The 21,737-nt window shown below is 39.0% G+C and overlaps 1 long non-coding RNA gene across 1 annotated transcript; it reads left to right on the forward strand.

The window, feature by feature from the left end:
- Positions 1–272: 272 nt before the first annotated feature.
- On the forward strand, positions 273–1,268 carry LOC109110920. The gene is made up of 3 exons (XR_006160343.1): positions 273–622; positions 914–979; positions 1,071–1,268. It is a non-coding gene; the product is annotated as an uncharacterized LOC109110920 (long non-coding RNA).
- Positions 1,269–21,737: the final 20,469 nt, after the last annotated feature.

The raw sequence follows: 21,737 nt of genomic DNA on the forward strand, positions 1-21,737 counted from the left end.
ACGAAGCTGGGGAGAGAAAGAGAGTGGGAGAAGATCAGTATCACGACGACTGTGAGTACATTGGATTGCTTATATCGTTGTTTATATCCGGATGAGAAAGAGAGCGGGAGAAGATCAGTATCACGAAGATTGTGAGTACATTGGATTGTTTACATATCATTGCTCATACTTGGATATGGATAACTAATATCTGCTGGAGTGATTAACAGCTTGTTGAGCGGCCCCATCGTGGAGGATGAGACGAGTGGGTGAGCCGAAGTAGAGTGGGGGGTGAATGGATGTTATTTGGCTGTGGCCACACCGTAAAATTTGGAGCACTTACCGTGCCAGCGACTGTAAACTCCTCCAGGACGAAATCCGACCGGGTGTGGAGTACCGACCTTAAAAATCACTGAAGTGTGTGTAGTGCAGTGGGTGAGTCTGTCTTTGACGTGTGTACACCGAAGTTTTGCAGTGTTGTGCCGTGTCCCTGTTGTCTGTACTCGCCCTCCAGGCCGAGAAAAGTTCCTGTTGGAGAGAACGTAGGCTGCCGTGGCAGTGCCCACCTATCCCACCTACGCCCGCCTATAACTCCGTTCCCCGTACCTAGCCTGAAGGAGGTGAAGCGTGAATGCAAAACAAGGTATTGTGCGGATATTGTGGGGAAAGCTAAAAGCTATTGACCTTGAATACGCTCTGTAAGACCAGCGTGAAGATACAGTTACTTGTTGAATACTTATCAGTCTGCACGAGTAAAAGCCATTGACCTTGAATACGCTCTGTAAGCCCAGTGTGAAGAGTCAGTCACCTTGCTCAATACCTCTCTGTGCTACGAGTAAAAAGTTACTCGCTTCGAATACACCGGTGTACATCCAGGGGAATGACCTAGTTACCTTGCTACATCCTTACCTCTGTTACTTACCTGTGCCCTCAGGGACTTGTGTGTTACCTTGTACTTACCTAGGAGGTCTATGGGAGTGGAGGAGCTGTCCAGACGCTGGTGAAGTACAACCCAAAGAGCAACGAATATAGGAACAAGGCATTCTTCTCCGTTTTACCCATTATTCATCGTGTGTTTCTGTTGCCTTCAGGAGAAGAGAAGGGCGCCACGGGAAATCAAGCCGCTAAGGAAGGACTTAGGATCAGTCAGGAGATTGGTGGGAGTTCTGTGAAAGGACGAAAGAGCCCTTTGCCCCCCCCCAACGACCTCCAGAGTTCTCAGGCCCAGTCCCCTCCTGTCAAGAGACGAAAATCCAAATTTTAGATTCCCCTTTCTCCTTTCCTAAATTATCTCTTTAAATGTAAATAAAGTTGTTTGAAATTATCCTTAACTCATCTTGTGTGTCTGGTCATTGGGGTGTTCTTGGGACCTCCTCGAGGTGGAAGCTAGGAAGGGGCGTGACTCGCAACACCTGTGGTCCGCTCCGACCTGTGACATACACCTACCCCAGCGGTTCTCAGTTCCAGTCCTCGCGCGCCCTGCTCTTTATATTTTGTATGTCTCTCTTTGTTAAGACACCTGATTCAGATAATCAGCTTGTTAGAAGTGAGCATGGTCCCTACACATTGTTCATTGCTCCCTACTCCCTGAGCAGGTGAAATCTGTTGAAGTTTACCTCACTTCGGAACATTCATTCACAGATTTGCGCTGCACAACGTCTTCACTCACTGACAAATGTGACCTCATATACCTCTGTAAATAAATACAATTTAAATTTACGTCTCGCACTTTGAATGGAACATATACGTTCACTTCAAACTGGAATCATGGCGGAATATCCTGTAATGTCCACTTCGCAGGGCACTTACGTTCGAATAGAACAAACATCTGAAGCGATAGGAGAAACATACAAAATGTGCAGAGCAGGGGGGTGCGAGGACAGGAACTGAGAACCGCGGACCTATCCCAACCCTAAACCTACCCTTACAGTGGTATAAATAGAGGTCTGCACAGGCTTTAAACTGAAGCCCGAACCCGGCCCGTACCTGAGATCATCTGAACTGACCCGACCCGACCCGGGCAACACAGTTAAATTTAGATCCCCAACCCGACCTGAAATCTTATTTTTTAGTTTTTTGTTTGTTTTTTTTTCACAACGAATAGCCAATTTTAAAAAATGCTGTATTACACAAATGCATGTAAAGAAACAGAATCATTAAGGCTCTGCCAGTTCACAGGGCAAAAGAAAAAACACCAGTTATGAAAGCTTATGAAAATCAGGTGCAGCGTTCACATACATTCTGACGAGTTTTTGAATGGTTGTATATGACTTCCTTAGTCTTCTTCCATCGTGCAAATTACGGTCATTTTCATCAGTTAAGGCTTGTTAGCATTCAGCCAGCTTTAAATCAGACACATATGCTTTTCCACTGCATGGTATGGTACGGTATGGCATGGTACAGTCCACTTTTGGGGGGTTTCCACTGGGTACAGAACCTGGTACCTGGTACTTTTTTTAGTACCACCTCGGTTGAGGTTTCAAGTGACCATACCGTTACCAAAACGTGACATGTAAGCTCTGCTGATCTTGGATTGGCCGGAGAGAATCATCGCTACCTGCGTCACTGAACTTGCGACACAAACACAAAAGATCCACTAAATTTAAATCAGCACAGCCAGTCAACGATCGAACGCAACTGTTTTGAACTAGCGCACCTTTTTTTAACAGCCAAAAAGTTTTGTTGTCTGTTGCGGAAGTACAGACGTTCCTCTCATTGATAGCAGAGGAGCGGATCCAGCGAAAGCTTGATGGGGCGACACGGAATGAAAACGTTTTTTTTTTTTTTAGAGGCAGCACAACTATAACGACATGTAAATAATCCTGCCCACTCTAAAGCGATACTAACCTGCAGTGGAAACGTAAACCGTGCCAAGCCAAACCGTACCATACCGTACTGAGCCATGCCGTGCCGAGTCATACCATGCGTTGAAAAAGCGCCAATAGATGCAGTGTGGTAAGATCGCATTTATTTGAATTAATTAATTATATCATTTATTTGAATTAGTGAGAGAGAGAGAGAGAGAGAGAGAGAGAGAGAGGGGGGGATGAAAGTTGCGTGTGTGAGAACCTGCGTCTGCGCATCTCTCTCTACAAGCAATGCTTAGTTACTTCAAAAACAGCGATTTTACCCCCTCATTGCAGAGAAATATAATGTTGTGAGTGAGTGCAGTGTTGTCGTTGTCTATGAAAGCAGCGTAGCCTACTGCATATAGTTTTAGTTTAGCTATAAAGCCGAGCCCGACCGAACCAAAAGCTATTAATTAAACATTTACCCCGAAACCGACCCCAAACCCAGAAGTATTTCGGGACCCGTCGGGCTCGGGCAGCAGACCTCTAAGGATAAATACAATGTTGGTAGCATAATCTGAGAGGTAGCATTATTTGTTAGAACACTGGGAGACGTCATCACAGTATGTTAAGGGGCGTAACATTTCCGTCACACGCTTGAGGTATTCGGCCAATCACAATGCACTGGATAGCTGGCCAATCAGCGTACACCTCGCTTTTCAGAACAATGAGCTTTGTAAAAATCTATGCGTTTCAAAAAGGCGGGGCAGGAGAAACAAATAATGTACAGTATGTGGAAAATAATGTGTTTTTTGAACCTTAAACCGCATAAACACATTTCATTACACCAAATACACAAAATAATGTTCTTTTTAGCAGCATCATATGAGCACTTTAAAGAAAACTATTAGTCCATTACATTGGCTAACAAAACAATTGGCATAGCAACAAGATGGACACTACAACAATATTACAGTAGTATTAATACTAAAGTCCTCTGAGAACATTTTCACTATGATCAATAACTGAGATGCAAGATGGTGCCAGTTATGTCTGTATGCAAACAGAGAACGAGTGAGTCTGTGGTGTGATACAAGGGACAGGAAGGTAAGGGTGGTTTTGGACAATGGAGAATATAGAGTGCAACAGGAAGTAAAAATCCTGTTCATTTTCTTAATAAGGGAATTGGTTTTGAATGATAACTCAGACAGACCTACTGTAAAGCTACAAAGTTGTTGAAACATGGTTTGCTGAAGCAATCAGCCTGCATTATTTTAACATTTTTTATTTAATAATTATGTTTAATGGCAAAATTTCTGCTAAAAAAACTACATTATCCATGATTCTGCAAAGAGATCTCCAACAATCAGAGAATCGTGACAAGCAATTCACGTCAAAAGAACTCCCACTTCTGATGAAGCACTGCTAATTGTAGATGTTGTGTGTGTATATACTGTGTATATATATATATACACACACAAACACACACACACACACACACACACACACACACACACACACCCACACACCCACACACAGATCATCTACAATCAACATTTTTAAATCAATAAATCAATAGTTTTATATTTCTCCATGCTTTGTAATTCATTATATCATTCGCAATACTTCATGGGAATTTAGTTATTTCCCACATTACAGTTACATACAATCTTTTACCTTTGTCAGTTTGTCCAATTTTCAAATATGTTTCAAATTTCATTATTTAATCAAATTTTATGATATTGTGATTCACCTTGTTGCTAGTTTGTATGGATCATAGTGTATAACTCTTAAAACAAAGACTTCCCTGTGGGAAAAATACTTAATAAAATCAAGGCTGCTAAAAAAGTGAGTGGGCACTGTTTCAAATAATTATAATTTCTTACTTATATATAGCACTTTTCTGGACACTTTTACTCTAAATGCTTTGCAACATTAAACCCACTAATAAATTGTGGTGCCACATGTGTTTCAGATGTGTGATGTTATTACTTACTAGCCATGTTTGTAATCCCACACCTGCTGTGAGAGACTCTTTCATATGATGTAGCACTCAGCAACAGCAGCATCTTTACTGACAGTCCTATAAATGTTTCCATCATTTCATCATGTGTTTTTCTTCATTAGGAGCCGGCTAAATAAAGCTGTGCCAGTAAGTATATAGATTTGGTTTAATTAAAGCCATTATTATTAGTGTCACTCAAAATGGGGTTGGTACAATTTAAAATTCTCTTTATATGCATGTGGGTATAGAGCAAAATGTGCAATGCCAAACACTAATGATTCAAAACAAAGGAAGAAAACATTTAAATTGTCATTGTAATCACAAAGGAAATCAGTGGAAATGTTTATGGTTAGTCAATAACAAAAAGAATTGCACTCTTATTGTCACTGCCTCTCACTTTTGTGTTCCAATAAGACAGGTTTCACATGATAACAGATGGTAACTCATTTTACTTTAGTCCCTTGAGCTGCATTTGTGTGTGTGTGTGTGTGTGTGTGTGTGTGTGTGTGTGTGTGTGTGAGAGAGAGAGAGAGAGAGAGAGAGAGAGAGAGAAAGACACTGTGTATATGTGAGACAGATTTGACTCATACATGCCACAGGACTGCTTCTGGTCTTCTCTTCTACTGTCCCTCATCTGCAGTAGAAAATGAAAGTGTGATGAAATGTAATATCGTCCCCCTTGGGTAACTCAAGGGAGACAAGCAAGCAGAACACAATATATATAATGGATATTACTGCAGTTCATCACACACACACACACACACACACACACACAGAACAGGATGTTCCAAAATAGACAGACAGTTGCTTGCATGCAAACACAAACAGATACACACACACACACACACACACACACACACACACACACACACACACACACTGTTACTATCAGAGTAAGATTAACATTAACCGCAGTTACCTTTTTTCTGTTATGTCCATGAAATTCACTTATATTTACCATCAGTCTCATTTTCCATCTTCCTAATGGATTTCAATAACAAGCCTTGAACTTCAGAGCCTCTGAAAGTACCACGCACAGCCATGACAAACCCAAATCACTGGATAACATCTATTATTCATTATCTAACCCATGTAAAAATAAATTGCTTTTCTTCCAGTCAAGGTTGACTGGGAGAGATGAGGGAGGGGTGTTGGCAGGGTGGAGGGAGAGAAAGATGGAGCAAACGAGTAAGAAAAATTGTGTGTGTGTTTGTGTGTACATTGTACTGAGGACACATTGGCTCTGTCAGGGTCTTTGTTATAATGTCAAGCTATAGCTGTAAAAGGCTATATGGCTGTTCAAAGGAGAGCGTTGTGTGTGTGTGTGTGTGGGGGGGGGGGTGTATGTGTGTGATTCTTTAACAGAGATACGATGAATGCTTTCAGTGTGACCTACTAATGTATACTGAAAAAGAACAAACACTCAAAAAGTACTCTGAATATACGTGCATCATTCTGATAATTATTTACATAATTATTTTTTATTACATTATTTGCATATACATCAAGCATATTCCCTGCTCACCATTATTAATGAAAATATACTACATATTTTTAAATGATATATTTATGAAAATATACTACCGGTCAAATGTTTGGGATCAGAACGATTTTTAATGTTTTTTACAGGAGTTTCTTTTGCTCATCAAGGCTACATTAATTGATTAAAAATACAGGGAAAAAAATAATATTGTGAAATATTATTATGATGTAAAATAGCGTTTTTCTATTTTTTTATACATTAAAATCTAATTTATTCCTGTGATGCAAAGCTGAATTTTCAGCGTCATTACTCCAGTCTAAAGTGTCACACGATCCTTCAGAAATTATCAGCAGTGCTGGAAACTGTTGTGCTGCTTAATATTTTTTTGAAACCTGTGATAATTTTTTTCAGGATTATTTGATGATTAAAAAGTAAAAAAAAAAAAAAGAACGGCATTTATTTAAAATAGAAATATTTTCTAATAGATACAGTTCAAAAGTTTGGGGTCAATACATTTTTATTCTTTCTTTTTTTGAAAGAAATTAAACCTTTTATTCAGCAAGGATGTGTTAAATTGTTAAGAAGTGATAGCAAAGATTTATATTGTTAGAAAATATTTATTGTTAGAAAAATTAGTTTTTATTTTTTTTTACTTTTTATTCATCAAAGAATCCTGAAAAAAGTATCACAGTTTCAAAAAGTAAATAATAATAATAATAATAATAATAATAATTGCCAGCACAACTGTTGATAATTCTAATAATAAATCAGCATATTAGAATGATTTCTTAAGGATCATGTTTCTGGATGCAGTCGTTACCTGGCACCAGGTGATGATCACGATTACTGCCTCTCGTGTCTGGGCATTAAGCACGCTGAGGTGGTTTTCATGGACGAGTCATGCTCCCATTGCAGGAGGATGACCGTCTCGGAGTTGCGGACCAGACTCTGTTTCCTTCAAAGGGGCGGAGTGCCCATGCCAATGCCTAGATCTAGGGTTCCCTCTGGCGGCAGCCGGGGGAGCCCTACTTCTGTCACTGGCCGGACTGGTCTCATGGTGATGGTGAGGAATTCCCCTCTGAGGAACCAACCTCCAAGGGCTCCTCATTCCGCTGGCACTTCGAAGCCAGTGGAGCTGTCGAGAGAGCGGGCTGGCCCCTCAAAAAGGGTACCCCTGTATCTTCCGAGGCTCCCCCCGATGATCGGATGTTGATCGCTGCATTAGAGGGTGAGCCAGACTTCTCTGGGGAGGAAGATCCGTCAGGACGCAGATCCGGAAATGATGGTTCTCCTGTGGCTATGCTTTCATGGGCCGCCGAGAGTGTCGGGCTCGAGTGGAATGTTGGCCTGTGGAGAAGCTGCCTCCGCCTTGCACCAGGCTAAGGCACTGTGGGACTTGCACGAGAGTGGTCACGACCCAGAAGTTCTCAAAGAACTCCGCACTGCGACAGACCTCGCACTACGAGCGATGAAGGTTACGGCACTGTCTCTGGGTGGTGCGATGTCCATTATGGTGGTCCAGGAGCGCCATCTCTGGCTGTGTCTGGCCGACATGCGTGAGACGGACAGGACATGTTTCTTGAATGCCCCCATGTCTCAGACCAGCCTTTTCGGTGACATGGTGGGGAACTTTGCCCAGCAGTTCTCTGCTGCCCAAAAGCAGACTGAGGCCATCAGGTACTAATACTATATATTAATGCTATATACTATGTAATGCTAATACTAATGCGGACTAATCTACTGACACGGAGATGTCCAGACCTCTGGAAACTTCATCTCTGGTCCCTGGATGGGACGCAGAGGTTCTAGGTGACCTACCCCAAGAGGTAGTTGACACCATCACTTCAGAAAGAGAACTGTCTACAAGACACGCTTATGCTTTGAAGTGGAACCTGTTCGTCGAGTATTGTTCTTCTCACCAAGAAGACCCCCGGAGATGCCCGATCAGAGCCTTGCTGTCCTTTTTGCAGCAAGGGTTGGAGCGAAGGCTGTCTCCCTCCACCCTCAAAGTCTATGTCACTGCAATTGCTGCTAACCACGACTCTGTACAAGGGAAGTCGCTGGGGAAGCATGACCCGATCCTTAGGGGGATGAGAAGGCTAAAGCTTCACGGCTCCCCTCTATACCCACTTGGGACCTGACTCTAGTGCTCACAGCACTACAGCAGAGCCCATTTGAGCCTTTGCAGGCAGTAGAACTGAAGTTTCTGTCAAAGAAAACTCTACTCCTGCTTGCACTGGCCTCCATCAAGAGGGTAGGGGACCTGCATGCATTTTCGGTCGACAATTCGTGTCTATCGGGCCGGCTGACTCCCAGGTAATCCTGAGGCCCCAGCCCGGCTATCTGCTCAAGGTTCCCACTACTCCTTTCAGGGATCAAGTAGTGAGCCTGCAAACGCTGCCCCTGGAGGAGGCAGACCCAGCCCTAGCTTTGCTCTGTCCCGTCCGAGCCTTAAGATGCGACGTAGACCGGACACAAAGCATCAGGACTTCAGACCAGCTCTTTGTCTGTCAAGGAGTCTGGCAGAAGGGGAATGCCGTCTCCAAGCAGAGGATGGTCCACTGGATTGTGGGTGCCATCACCCTGGCTTATCAGGCACAGGGTGTGCCCTGCCCATTCAGGTTGCAAGCTGACTCAACTAAAAGTGTTGCATCCTGCTGACAGATATCTGTAGAGCTGCAGTCTGGGCGACCCCTAACATGTTCATTAGGTTCTAAAGCATTCGTGTGGAGCCGGTATCCTCCTGTGTTCGCACCTCAAACGGGTAGAAGCACTGAGTGGCCCCGGCTTCGGCTCAGCTTGCTAAAACCCCTCCAGAGAGTCTATATAGTAGACCCTGTTGAGCTCCTCCGTCCCCTTGGCCGCCATACGTGGCGGAGCGTCCGGCACCAGGCCCTCTCTCGATGAATCCGTGAGAACCGGTAGAGGGCTGCAGGGGCAGGTGGCTTCCACGGGACACTCAGTCGAGAGTGACCGACTGAAAGAGAACGTCTCGGTTACGTATTGTAACCCTCGTTCCCTGAAGGAGGGAATGGAGACCTCACGTCCCGTCACCACAGCTCCTGTACCACCACTGAGCTGCTGGGTCACCGGCTCGGCTCCTCAACGAAAACCTAAATATGCGCTGCATCTGCTGCCTACTTAAACTCACGCTGTGATTAGTGGCAGCTGGATGCAATAATCACATGCCAGTGTGCATTGACTCGTTTAGTTTACACAAAGTAGATTGATCTCTCTAAGCGAGATCCCAATTCGTTGGTCATCCTACATGACATCTCCATTCCCTCCTTCAGGGAACGAGGGTTACGATACGTAACCGAGATGTTTTTATCTGCATTTTTGATCAAATAAATGCAACCTTGATGAGCATAAGAAACTTCTTTAAAAAACATTGCAAGTCTTACTGATCCCAATCTTTTGAATGGTAGTGTATATTGATGGTGATCATTAAAAGTTCCTTGAGGTATTGTGTATGTATACCCATATTTTAATACTCACTTCATATGTATGACATAATCCATTTAATCCATTATGTATTATTTATCTATACATGTTATTATATTTATGTTTTCATATTATGTAATTACAGTGCTTCCCATACATTGACTTTACTTGGGCGGGCTGCCCAGGTCTATTAACGGCCTCGCAAGTATATGGAGAAACATTTTTGCTTTTATTATTTTTATCCTCATACTTTTTTTATCCGCCCAAAATAATGAAACCATCCGTGATCGATTAACTAGTGGGAAATCTCCCCTCGCCCTACACGATTCGTATCTGCTCATTCTGTGTGCACGAGAACTGTTTACTCCCGCTGACCTTCCCATGTGTGCTGCAGAGACGCGGCGGATATTTCACAGACAAAGACAGAGCTCGACAGCGAGGACGCTTCAGTCGCAAATAAAAATAGATGTGCGCAAACTGTAAAATGTATTTAAGGAGCATGTGTGCGAATAAAGCAAAATCCCTCCAGATGAGTTTTCTTAAATTTACTGTCATGAAAAGTCTTCAATACATGAAATGGTAAAACAAACATGTTAATGATCATTTTAAGTCGTCTTATATTTTGGGGATGGAAAAACATAAATCGCGATACAGCCTATCGATTATTAAACTTCAAAATGATTTCGTTAATGATTTCATGCACTTCAGACTGCTTCAAAGTGATTCTCAATCAATAAATAGTGCACATTTATGCAAAGCGATTGCTTATGATTTTTTTTATCCGCTTGATGTAATTGTATAATTTGTGATCTTTTTATTATTTGTTTTTGTCGTTTTTGTGAATGCATATTTTCTCTCTCATCTGAAGGATCACATGTTAAGTTTTTTTTTTTTTTTTTTTGTAGTTGTTAGTTGTTTGTTGTTTGTTTTTTTGTTTTCTGGGCATTATTGGTATTTTGGTTACACAATTAATTGTATATAATTTAATTTCCATTTAATTCATAATAAACTATAGTAGTTTCTGGCTGGGATGCTTCCCCACAGTAAGAAAAGACTAAGAACATTATTTATTTATTATTAAATATACAGATTTTACTAGTATCAGTAAAATCTGTGTCCCATTCACTGAGAGAGACACTACAGTATATGACAACGTAAGGAGAATTCTATAATTTAAATGCTGTAATTTTGCATAATTTACAATGCATATAATAATGCATAATATTACTATGTAATTAAATGCAATAGTAGCCTATGTAATTAAAATGAATTTCAAATTAAAATATTGTTAAAAATTACACATTTTTTGTTACCATTTTTGTGCCATGGGTAATAGGAGGATTTTCCACCCGGCTACCACCGCAAGTATATTTCAAACCTGTGGGTAGCTATGAATTATGTATACAAATATGTCTATATACTCAATACCTCAAGCTTCTTTTGATGCTCACCATTACTATTAATAGGTAAATGTGCTATTGTTCACTATTGTAGATTACATATTAATGGTGATCATAAAAAGATGCTGGAGGTATTGTGTGTGTAAATTTACCCACTTTTAATGCTCACCTTTAATATAAAAATATCATATATTACATATAGAATTTTTTTATACATATTTATATTAAAGGTGAGCATTAAAATCAGTACAGTATATGCAGAACATATGATAGTATATTGTTTAGTAATTAATTTAGTGTTTATATATGAATATGCACAACAAGGATCTTTTAATGCTAACTATTAGGAATATATAAACGCGCTAGTGTCCATTATCAGGTGATGGGTGTCCTAATCTTTTCTTGAACTTTATTGCTATAAATAAAGGCTCATGGATATGAATTTGGCTGGCATTGCTTATGTATTTAAACAGATGGTAGCACACCTACACTGCATTACTCAACTGTTCTTTTGTTCTCTCAAATATTTAGTACACACACTGCTGGTCAGGATAATCTGAATGGCTGTTATATAAGAAAGTGAGATGAAACTTTGTACCTTGAGGTTAAACACATTTTGAAGTTATACATGCTAGTGATTACATACTGTTGTATGTTTGCAATTCTGCTTCTTTGAAGTGGAAGTAGTAATTGGTAATTATGAAAAGTACAAAGAAATCCAGGTCCCTGGATATATACACAAACACAGACTCCTACACACTGTAAGTACATCACAGCTTTTATAATAATGTGTTAATTAATAACAAGACTATATAGTCCAACACAATTGCTGCAACTCACTTGTGAATATTTCCACAGCTCTGATTTGTCTCTGAACAAAAGTGTTTGTTAGTGTGTGTTTGTGTGTGTGTGTTTGTGTGTTTGTGTGTGTGTGTGTGTGTGTGTGTGTGTGTGTGTGTGTGTGTGTGTGTGTGTGTGTGTGTGTGTGTGTGTGTCTGCTCCTGCCTCCCTTATGTTATAGGTTGCTATGGATACAGCTTTTGACAGGCCCTTGTCAAATGCTTAGTTCGATACTTGGTGTCCACAGAGAGCAGTTTCTTTGATCACAGTTCAGAGCCAAGGGATCTTAAAAATCAGGGCAAGGGACGATATTTTGAATACAAAAGTAAAGAGAAAAATCCATTGATTGACACTGTTTGGAATGTCTTTTACTGTGCATTTCCTTAAGTACTATATACATATTGAATATAGGTTCACAGATGAAATAATTATGTTGACATGATTAAAACTTAAAACATGACACGATTGAATCAATAAGTTATGATTTAATCAAACTTTCTGTTCTTAAAGAATGATCCTATAATCATTCCTCTATACATATGTGGTTGTCAATATTTATATAGGCACTTAGATGTTCGGTTGGACTGCAAAAAGTAAAAAGATCTAAATTAAAAAATAAATAAATAGTGCATTACCTCTAAGACTTTCTTTTAAAACATGCTTGAGTGAGAGAGAGTAAAGATAGTCATATTAATCCTATTAGATAATGTCTATGACATAGCTGAGTTGTTTGATTATTGATTGTTCTCATACATGAGCATTGACGAAGAAGTAAATTAAATGGCTTCCCAATCAATTATCTTTTCAGTAAACTCTAAAGTAATTGCCAGTTGGATCTTGATGCCTTTCTGTGGCCAGATGAGATTTAGTGTGGGCCAATCAAAATCAATAAAGCCAAGCTGCAGTAACCCTTTAATTACTAACAAAAGCTTGATTTAAGACTAAGGATATTAAGACTAGAGGATATTTTCTTATGCTCCAGTATATCAAAACTAAGATGACATTATCCATTAATAGACACATTCATTTACTGCTAAATTACTGTATGCTGTAAGTCTTTACTAAATTAATTAAATTTAAACATAATATTTCAATGCCTGCCTTTTAAATAAGATATTTCACATGCATCTATACATTTTTTATTTTTTTCTAACCAACCTCATTAACACTCTTTACTGATTTCTTTTCCCTCTTCTTCTCCATACAGGTCAGATTTTGCTTTGGTTCCAATTAAAGATCAATAGCTATGGTTGCTGTAAAATAAACTTCTAATCTCAAAAAAAGCTCAGACATCTAGAATACAAAGGGCATGTGAAGAATAGAACTTGACAGATTTGATAGGCAGATGCTTTGATTAAAATATCATAACACCACATACAAACTGAATGAAAAAAAGATGAAAAACATGAAGGAGAGAGAGAGAGAGAGAGAGAGAGAGCAAGCACCTGCAAACATCATTGGCACTGGTGATTCATGAATCCAGTGGCTCTCATTAGAGTTTATCATAGACTGGCATCACTTCTCTCTGTTCTGCAGAATGTGGCTAGAGGCATTTTAAAATGCTTTGAAGCATTACTGCTTCATGTTCTTATAATCTCATCTGTTTCAATTAACTACATTATGACTGTTTTATCAGAACTTTTTCTTCGAACCTACAGCAGCGTAAAATGCATGAAAATAAACATTCATTAATTATTTTGCTTCTTTCTTGCTTCATTTAGCGCTGCACTGTTGTGTGTCAGTTCAGTGTTTAGGACAATATCCCTCAGATTGTTTGATTGCAGCACGTTGCTTATCTGTAATCCACAAGTAAAAAAAAAAAAAAAAAAATGAAGGTGTGCTACATGTGCTAGATTTAGCTAGTTCCATTTGGTTGATGCTCTATGACTTGACAGCCTTCATATTAAAATATGGATTGTAGGATGTTCTACTCTAATAAGATAAAAGCTATTTACAGATATCCATTGTAAAAAAAATTGTGAAACTCATGTATTAAATAAATTCAGTGCACACAGACAGAAGTAGTTTAAGTCTTTGGTCCTTTTAATTGTGATGATTTTGGCTCACATTTAACAAAAACCCACCAATTCACATCTCAACAAATTAGAATATGGTGACATGCCAATCAGCTGCAAAGGTTTCCTGAGCCTTCAAAATGGTCTCTCAGTTTGGTTCACTAGGCTACACAATCATGGGGAAGACTGGTGATCTGACAGTTGTCCAGAAGACAATCATTGACACTCTTCACAAGGAGGGTAAGCCACAAACATTAATTTGCCAAAAAGGCTGGCTATTCACAGAGTGCTGTATCCAACCATGTTAACAGAAAGTTGAGTGGAATGAAAAAGTGTGGAAGAAAAAGATGCACAACCAACCGAGAGAACCGCGGCCTTATGAGGATTGTCAAGCAAAATCGATTCAAGAATTGAAGTGAACTTCACAAGAAATGGACTGAGGCTGGGGTCAAGGCATCAAGAGCCACCACACACAGAAGTGTCAAGGAATTTGGCTACAGTTGTTGTATTTCTCTTGTTAAGCCACTCCTGAACCACAGACAACATCAGAGACGTCTTACCTGGGCTAAGGAGAAGAAGAACTGGACTGTTGCCCAGTGGTCCAAAGTCCTCTTTTCATGTGAAGGCAAGTTTTGAATTTCATTTGGAAACCAAGGTCTTAGAGTCTGGAGGAAGGGTGGAGAAGCTCATAGCCCAAGTTGCTTGAAGCCTAGTGTTAAGTTTCCACAGTCTGTGATGATTTGGGGTGCAATGGTGTTGGTCCATTGTGTTTTTTGAAAACCAAAGTCATTGCACCCGTTTACCAAGAAATTTTGGAGCACTTCATGCTTCATGCTGACCATCTTTTTGGAAATGCTGATTTCATTTTCCAGTATGATTTGGCACCCGCCCACACTCCCAAAACCACCAAAAGTTGGTTAAATGACCATGGTGTTGGTGTGTTTGACTGGCCAGCAGACTCAACAGACCTGAACCCCATAGAGAATCTATAGGATATTGTCAAGAGGAAAATGAGAAACAAGAGACCAAAAAATGCAGATGAGCTAAAGGCCACTGTCAAAGAAACCTGGGCTTCCACACCACCTCAGCAGTGCCACAAACTGATAATCTCCAAGCCACGCCGAATTGAGGCAGTAATTAAAGCAAAAGGAGCCCCTACCAAGTATTGAGTACATGTACAATACTACTTTTTTGGAGATTTAGCTAGTTCCATTTGGTTGATGCTCTATGACTTGACAGCCTGCATATTAAAATATGGGTTGTAGGATGTTCTGCTCTAATAAGATACAAGCTATATACACATATCCATTGTAATAAATTTAAGCACCGTTATTTTTGTGCTAAAACAAAGAAAATTATTTAGATTATTAGTAATTTATATAATTCATGATTCATGTTACATCTGACCTCACCTTTTAACAGACATCTGGTAATGTAACCAGTCAAACTTGCTTGAGCTTAGTCCAATCTTCCATTAAATCTCCTCATAATGACAGGGCGTGGTATTATTTGTGAAGAATTTTCCTGTGTGGGTGTATTTTCTTGATATTATCAAGCAAGACCTCTGTTTTGGGGTTTTTAACATTACAGTAGATTAGATTCAATGTTATTGTCATTGTGTAGAGTACAAGTACACAACTGATTGCAAATAGCAATATATTAAATATTAATATTATAACAGAAAGTGCTATCTTGTATTTTCTGGTTCAGTGTATGCAGTATTGTTATTCCATTCATATACATATATTCGTATATTCATATATTAGGCAGAAGCTGCGATTGTCATGCTTATCTTTCAGTGAAGCACGGTTCTGTGATCAGTAGTTAATCTTCATCCGAAGGCTAGAGGGTGCTCTCGCTCTGAAACACCAAATACACCCAGAAGAAAATCCAGGAAATCCTTATAGCGGTTGCTGAATAAACAGAAGATTTAACTGCTTTCATTGATTCAACTTGACTAATAAACACAAAACTATGACAATATATGGTTTATCTGAGTTCGTCTTATAATTTTTATTATAATAAAGTGTATAATAATGCAATGCTAATTGACATAGCCTTTATCACTGCCTAGAATACCATAAAATATGTTGTGTGCCTTAATCTGTGTAATAAGCCACATCATCTTACAGAAGGATTTACTTCAAACACTTGACTGACATTATGAAATGAGTTTGTAAAAATATGTTATTAAATGTGGTATTTTCACATGCTTTCAGATGGAGCAACATTTACTACACAGAGCCGTAGTTCACTGACAAGCCACGCAAACAACTTTCATAATCACAGAACGATTTCTTCGATTTCATTATTGCGCGATTAGCTATATTGTCTGCAATTATGAATGCGATTTTGTATAGCTTGACAGTGAACTATGGCTCTGTGTAGTTAGGCTGTGTTCCAGTTCACTTTTTTTATGCCCTTCACTCCCTAACTTCCTTCCGTCTTGTACTCGGATGAACGTCATTGATTACGTTGCATGAGTGCCCACTACTGGCGGAACCCTTGGAATGAGCTGAATTGGAACGTCCTAAGCCCTTGATCACTTAGAATTTATATATTATAGAGCTGTTTGGGGTGGGGATAAATTAAACATGATCTGCGATGACGTCATAGTCCTGTTGCATTGTGGTCCATGCAAACATCCCTCGTCCACTTGACAAAGTAGAGTGCACTTCAAAATGGTGGCAGGGATTCCCCCGAGGGTAAGTGCTGATGTTCACGAGTGCGTGTCTAAAAGTGAACTGGAATGCAGCCTGCTCCATCTGAAAGCACGTGATGAAGATAATCGCATTCGATTAATCGTGCAGCCCTAAAATTCTACATATGGCCTATATATACACAATACATACTTAGCTAGAGTGAAGATAAACCGAATGTTGGAAAGAGTTGGTTCATGACCAAAGGCATAGTTTACCCAGTAATTATCATTAAAAAAAAAAAAGAAGTAGTAATATAATTAAAAAATAATTTTTGGGTACTATTCTTTAAAACATGTTACTGTGAAATAACCCATTTAAGGTCTGACATCAGCTTTCTTTACATACTCATTATACAAAACATTTTCACAAAGGAGCTCTACTTTGAAATGGAAACAGCTCAATAATTCTAGAAGTAAAGCCAGTTGTCAAAGTCTATAAAGTGTCCTTTCACATGTGATGAATGTTATATGGTTGGACTCTATTCAAGTGAATTGCTGACCACACAATTAAGTTAAAATGGCAGTTTGGACCAATAGATCTACAGAGTCTTTGTTATGGGCCTCATTGTGTGGTGCCGACCTGTAGGTTTTATGAAGAAAGCCATCCCACATCCTGGTTAAAGCCTCATTAGAGTTAAGGCCAGCTGGGTAAGCGGGTGGGACACTGTTCTTAAATCCTTTTACCCTCAACTCCTACACAAGCCTTTAACCACTGAGAAATTGTGTGGTCACTTAAAACGCTGGCCTTTTGTACACAATTTTCTCACACCCTGTTCATTATTGAAGAGGTCAAACTAAGTCATCAGCTCATTGGTTTACTGGGAAATGATTACCATCTCAAATTAGAGTTGTTAAATGACATTTAAATGTTACGTGTTAAATAACACATGGAAATAAGTCAGCCTTTGGACTCTTTAGATTTAGCCACTATATTTAGCTTCATATCCGTTGTGCTTTTAATGATCATCACTATGATGTATTTGCTGACAACAGGTTTTTAATATATTGTAAACTTAATTCAGCATTTCCATCTTTACCTTTTCAAACAGGATTGTTAGAAGCAATTACAACTAAGTATCAAAATAGCAAAACATAATTAATTGATTGTTTATGCAAACATACAGTAACCCCATCTTTTTTGTTGCCTATGATTGGGACAAACTCACTTGCAGTGTAGACAGCTTTGCTGATTATAATTATAGCAATCTGGTTTTGTCACATTGCTCACTTGCAGTATAGACACTGTGTAATTCATGACATAAAGTGCATCATATCTGCAACAGCAACCACATGGCATTTTAAGACATTCATGAATAGAGGGAAGACTGTATAATGATGTTCATTTTTCACCACTACAGCCACCGGCGGCGCCAGGGGGGGTCTTGGGGGGTCTCAAGACCCTGCCAAAAAACGCCTTGACCCCCCATTTGACCCCCCCACCCCACCCCACCCTCTTCCTGATTAAAAAAATATATATATATATATCCGGGATAAAGATTTAAAAATGTTTCTCTTCTAACTACGCAGAACAATAATAATTAATAAATCATTAGACATTTATTCGTACACTGAACCGAGAACCGTTTCTGTCGGGCGCGTAAGGTTCGAGAACCGAGGAGCTGATGATACTGTGCATGCGTGATTCAGCCTGAAGCAGACTGACACACAGCGCGTCTGAACTGAACTGGTTCTTTTGGTGATTGATTCTGAACTGATTCTGTACTAATGTTATGAGCGCGGCTAAACCGAAGGCTTGAATGAAGGGCAGTCATGCCAATGGCATTACGTCGAGCGCAAAAGAACCGGTGAAGCGTTTTTTTTCAATTGGTTTATTGAATCGAACTGTCCGAAAGAAAGGAGCTTATCACTACTGATCCGAAAACCGATGCAACCGGTTTTTGACTCGATAACGAGTCAATCTTTCGTTATCTGGCTCGGCTTGGTGTTCAAAACTTCAGTTCTCTCTTCACAGCAGTTCAGTCAGTGTACTGCTTGAGTAAATGAATTACTCCGGGATATTGGTTCATTTTGACTCAGAGGGAGTGTCAGCCACGTTAAAAAAGTTAACAGCTTAAGGGGGCGTAGTTTATGGGAGGATGGGGGGGTAGGTAACCCCCCCAATATTCAAATCCATCATTTACAACCCCCTCAGTATTTCAACATGAAAATCACAGTAGATCAAATATGTAGAATTCATTTATTTTGTAACAATAATTTTGTTCCTGTTTGAATGGGAGAGCACACGGGTAACGTTAGCGCCAAAAATGAAGAGAAGCGCAGCACAGCGGACTATATTTAACTGCTGGTCAGAGAGCGATGCAAAAAAATAAATAAAGCATGTACTGAAAATGAGGTATGAGAATATTGTGTAATAGCTAAGTACACACCACATATATTTTAGCTAGCTAATCCATTGCAATGTATTTAGCTATAACTATCAGTATAACAAGTTACCAAAGCAGCTGTCTGTTTTGCTAGTTTATTTTTCAATAGTGTCTGTAATTATCAATGACAAAAGTATTCACATCGGTGTTTGTTTCCTTCCTAAATTAATCTGACTTTTGAACGAATTGGATGAATGAACGATTTGAGTGGTGAACTCATTAAAACAGTGAAACGCTGCCGCCTACTGGCGGTTTCAATACTTAATTTATTTCTTTAGATAATCTCTACTATGTTAGAATTTTATGAATGATGATTATACACAAATTTCATAAGGTTATGAGGTGTATAATCTCTTAACATGTTTTTATAACAGATTCGAGGTAGATATAGCAGCAGGGTAGAAAAGTCAGCAGAGGGAGAGGAGGAGCAGGTGATCAGGTAAAGAAGATGCCATTCAATCAATAAAATTAAAACAGGAAACAGTATAGACAGTTTTTCAAGAGCCGATGTGTTTCCCTTAAAAAAAAAAAAAAAAATGCATTAAGGTGGAATGTAAAAATCTTAAAATAAATGTCTAAATGTTGTCTCTTTCATATTTGTATATGTTGAATTTGTAATCAGTTAAAGCATGTAGATATAGATAGATAGATAGATAGATAGATAGATAGATAGATAGATAGATAGATAGATAGATAGATAGATAGATAGATAGATAGATAGATAGATAGGAAAAAAATAATGAATCCAATAACAATACACAAAAAAATAAAAAATAAAAATGAAGAAAAAAATAACAGGCAGCATACAACGTTCAACCCCCCCAATGTTCAAACCAAATCTACGCCCTTGGGATTAATGCTTATTGTAGACGCGAACCGTTTCAAATGATTCAGTTCGATTTGGTGAACTGGTTCAAGAAGATCCGGTTACATCGAGTGATTCGTTCGCGAACCGGATATCACTAAACTGCAGTGTTGTGAACGCGCCCACAAACAGACCCGGAAGAGAAGACAATGCTGAATAAAGTCGTAGTTTTTGTTATTTTTGGACCAAAATGTATTTTCGATGCTTCAAAAAATTCTAACGGACCCTCTGATGTCACATGGACTACTTTGAAGATGATTTTTATTACCTTTCTGGACGTGGACAGTATACCGTACATACATTCTCAATGGAGGGGTCAGAAAGCTCTCGGACTAAATCTAAAATATCTTAAACTGTGTTCCGAAGATGAACGGAGGTCTTACGAGTTTGGAACGACATGATGGTGAGTCATTAATGACATAATTTTCATTTTTGGGTGGACTAACCCTTTAAAGTTTGAGCATATTGTTTGCAAACTGCAATTGATTAATTAATTAAAAAGTAGTTGATATGCTGTGTTGTTTTTGTGGTTTAGTAGCAGTAATATGCAGTTACTAGCCGTATCCACTGTATTTTTTGTTGGTTTTCATGAGACCCCCCTTGAAATGACCAGGACCCCCCATTGCCCCCCCAATCAAAATTGTCTGGAGCCGCCACTGACTACAGCAGAGAAAGACATCATTTTGTCTTTAAACAAACAAACGTATGCTGGGAATCCATTGCTGCAAGTTGTATAACATATGTTGCATATAAAAGTACATTTCTGATTGGATTTTTTTTCCCTCTCTCTATTCAGTAGAGTTTTATAGAAACCACTGGCAATGCAGCAGCCCATCAGTTACAGTCAGTTTCTTTGGATGCACAGCAGAGTGCCAACTGCCCAAACTGTAGTGCTTGGTTTCATGTTTAATATGCTGAAATAAACTTCAGATATTCTCTGCTCAGCAGACATTCTGCTGAGTTTATCATTAGTAAAGGTTGCAGGTGAAATTTCAATAAGCAAATAAATAAATAAATAAAAAATAGCAGAATTCTCTGGGTTTGTAATATATTATGATATTACTATTTGATGTTAGTATAAAATAACATTCAAATTTGTTTTTGGCCTTTGGGAACAGACACAACAGAATCTTTCCTACAGATATATTTGAACCAACAAACATAAAACAGCTAACAATTTACAAACAGGTCCAGTTTGTTTACATTAGTTATCATGAACTATTAGCATCTATTAATCAGGTATCATGAACACTTTAGCATTTATTAATCTAGGTTAGTGTAATTTCTGCATATAATAATACATAATTAACATTTTGCAATTTGTATGAATTAACATTAATATAGTAAAACAATAGTATATTTATAAATAACCATTATAACAACCTAGATTAATAAATGTTAAAAACAATACAGTGCTTTACAAGGTTTAATTTGACTCTTACCAACCTTAGCAGAATCTGCAACAAATCAATCAACTTTAGTGGATTTTACTAATATAAAGTATTAAATTGTACAGGTCCTGACGGTTCTTCCCAGTATTGACTAGCACTACATGCTTGGATTATGCATTTGTCCATTCAATTAGGCAGCTGTGAAGGCTAAATCAAATGAAAATAGCGTTAATTGACAACAGTCTGGATTTATACCAGCCACAGTATCATATATTGCTGCTGATGTGTATCGATTGAACTCCATACAGGCACAGAAAGAGTGCAGTCTGTATGTATCAGAGGTAATACATGCACTGAAAAAAGTGTGTGTGTGTGTGTGTGTGTGTGTGTGTGTGTTTAGATTGAGGAGTGGATATTATCACACCAGCTTGCCTCTCCTGA

The sequence above is a fragment of the Cyprinus carpio genome, chromosome A7 (assembly GCF_018340385.1).
Source record: "Cyprinus carpio isolate SPL01 chromosome A7, ASM1834038v1, whole genome shotgun sequence".
NCBI lineage: Eukaryota > Metazoa > Chordata > Actinopteri > Cypriniformes > Cyprinidae > Cyprinus > Cyprinus carpio.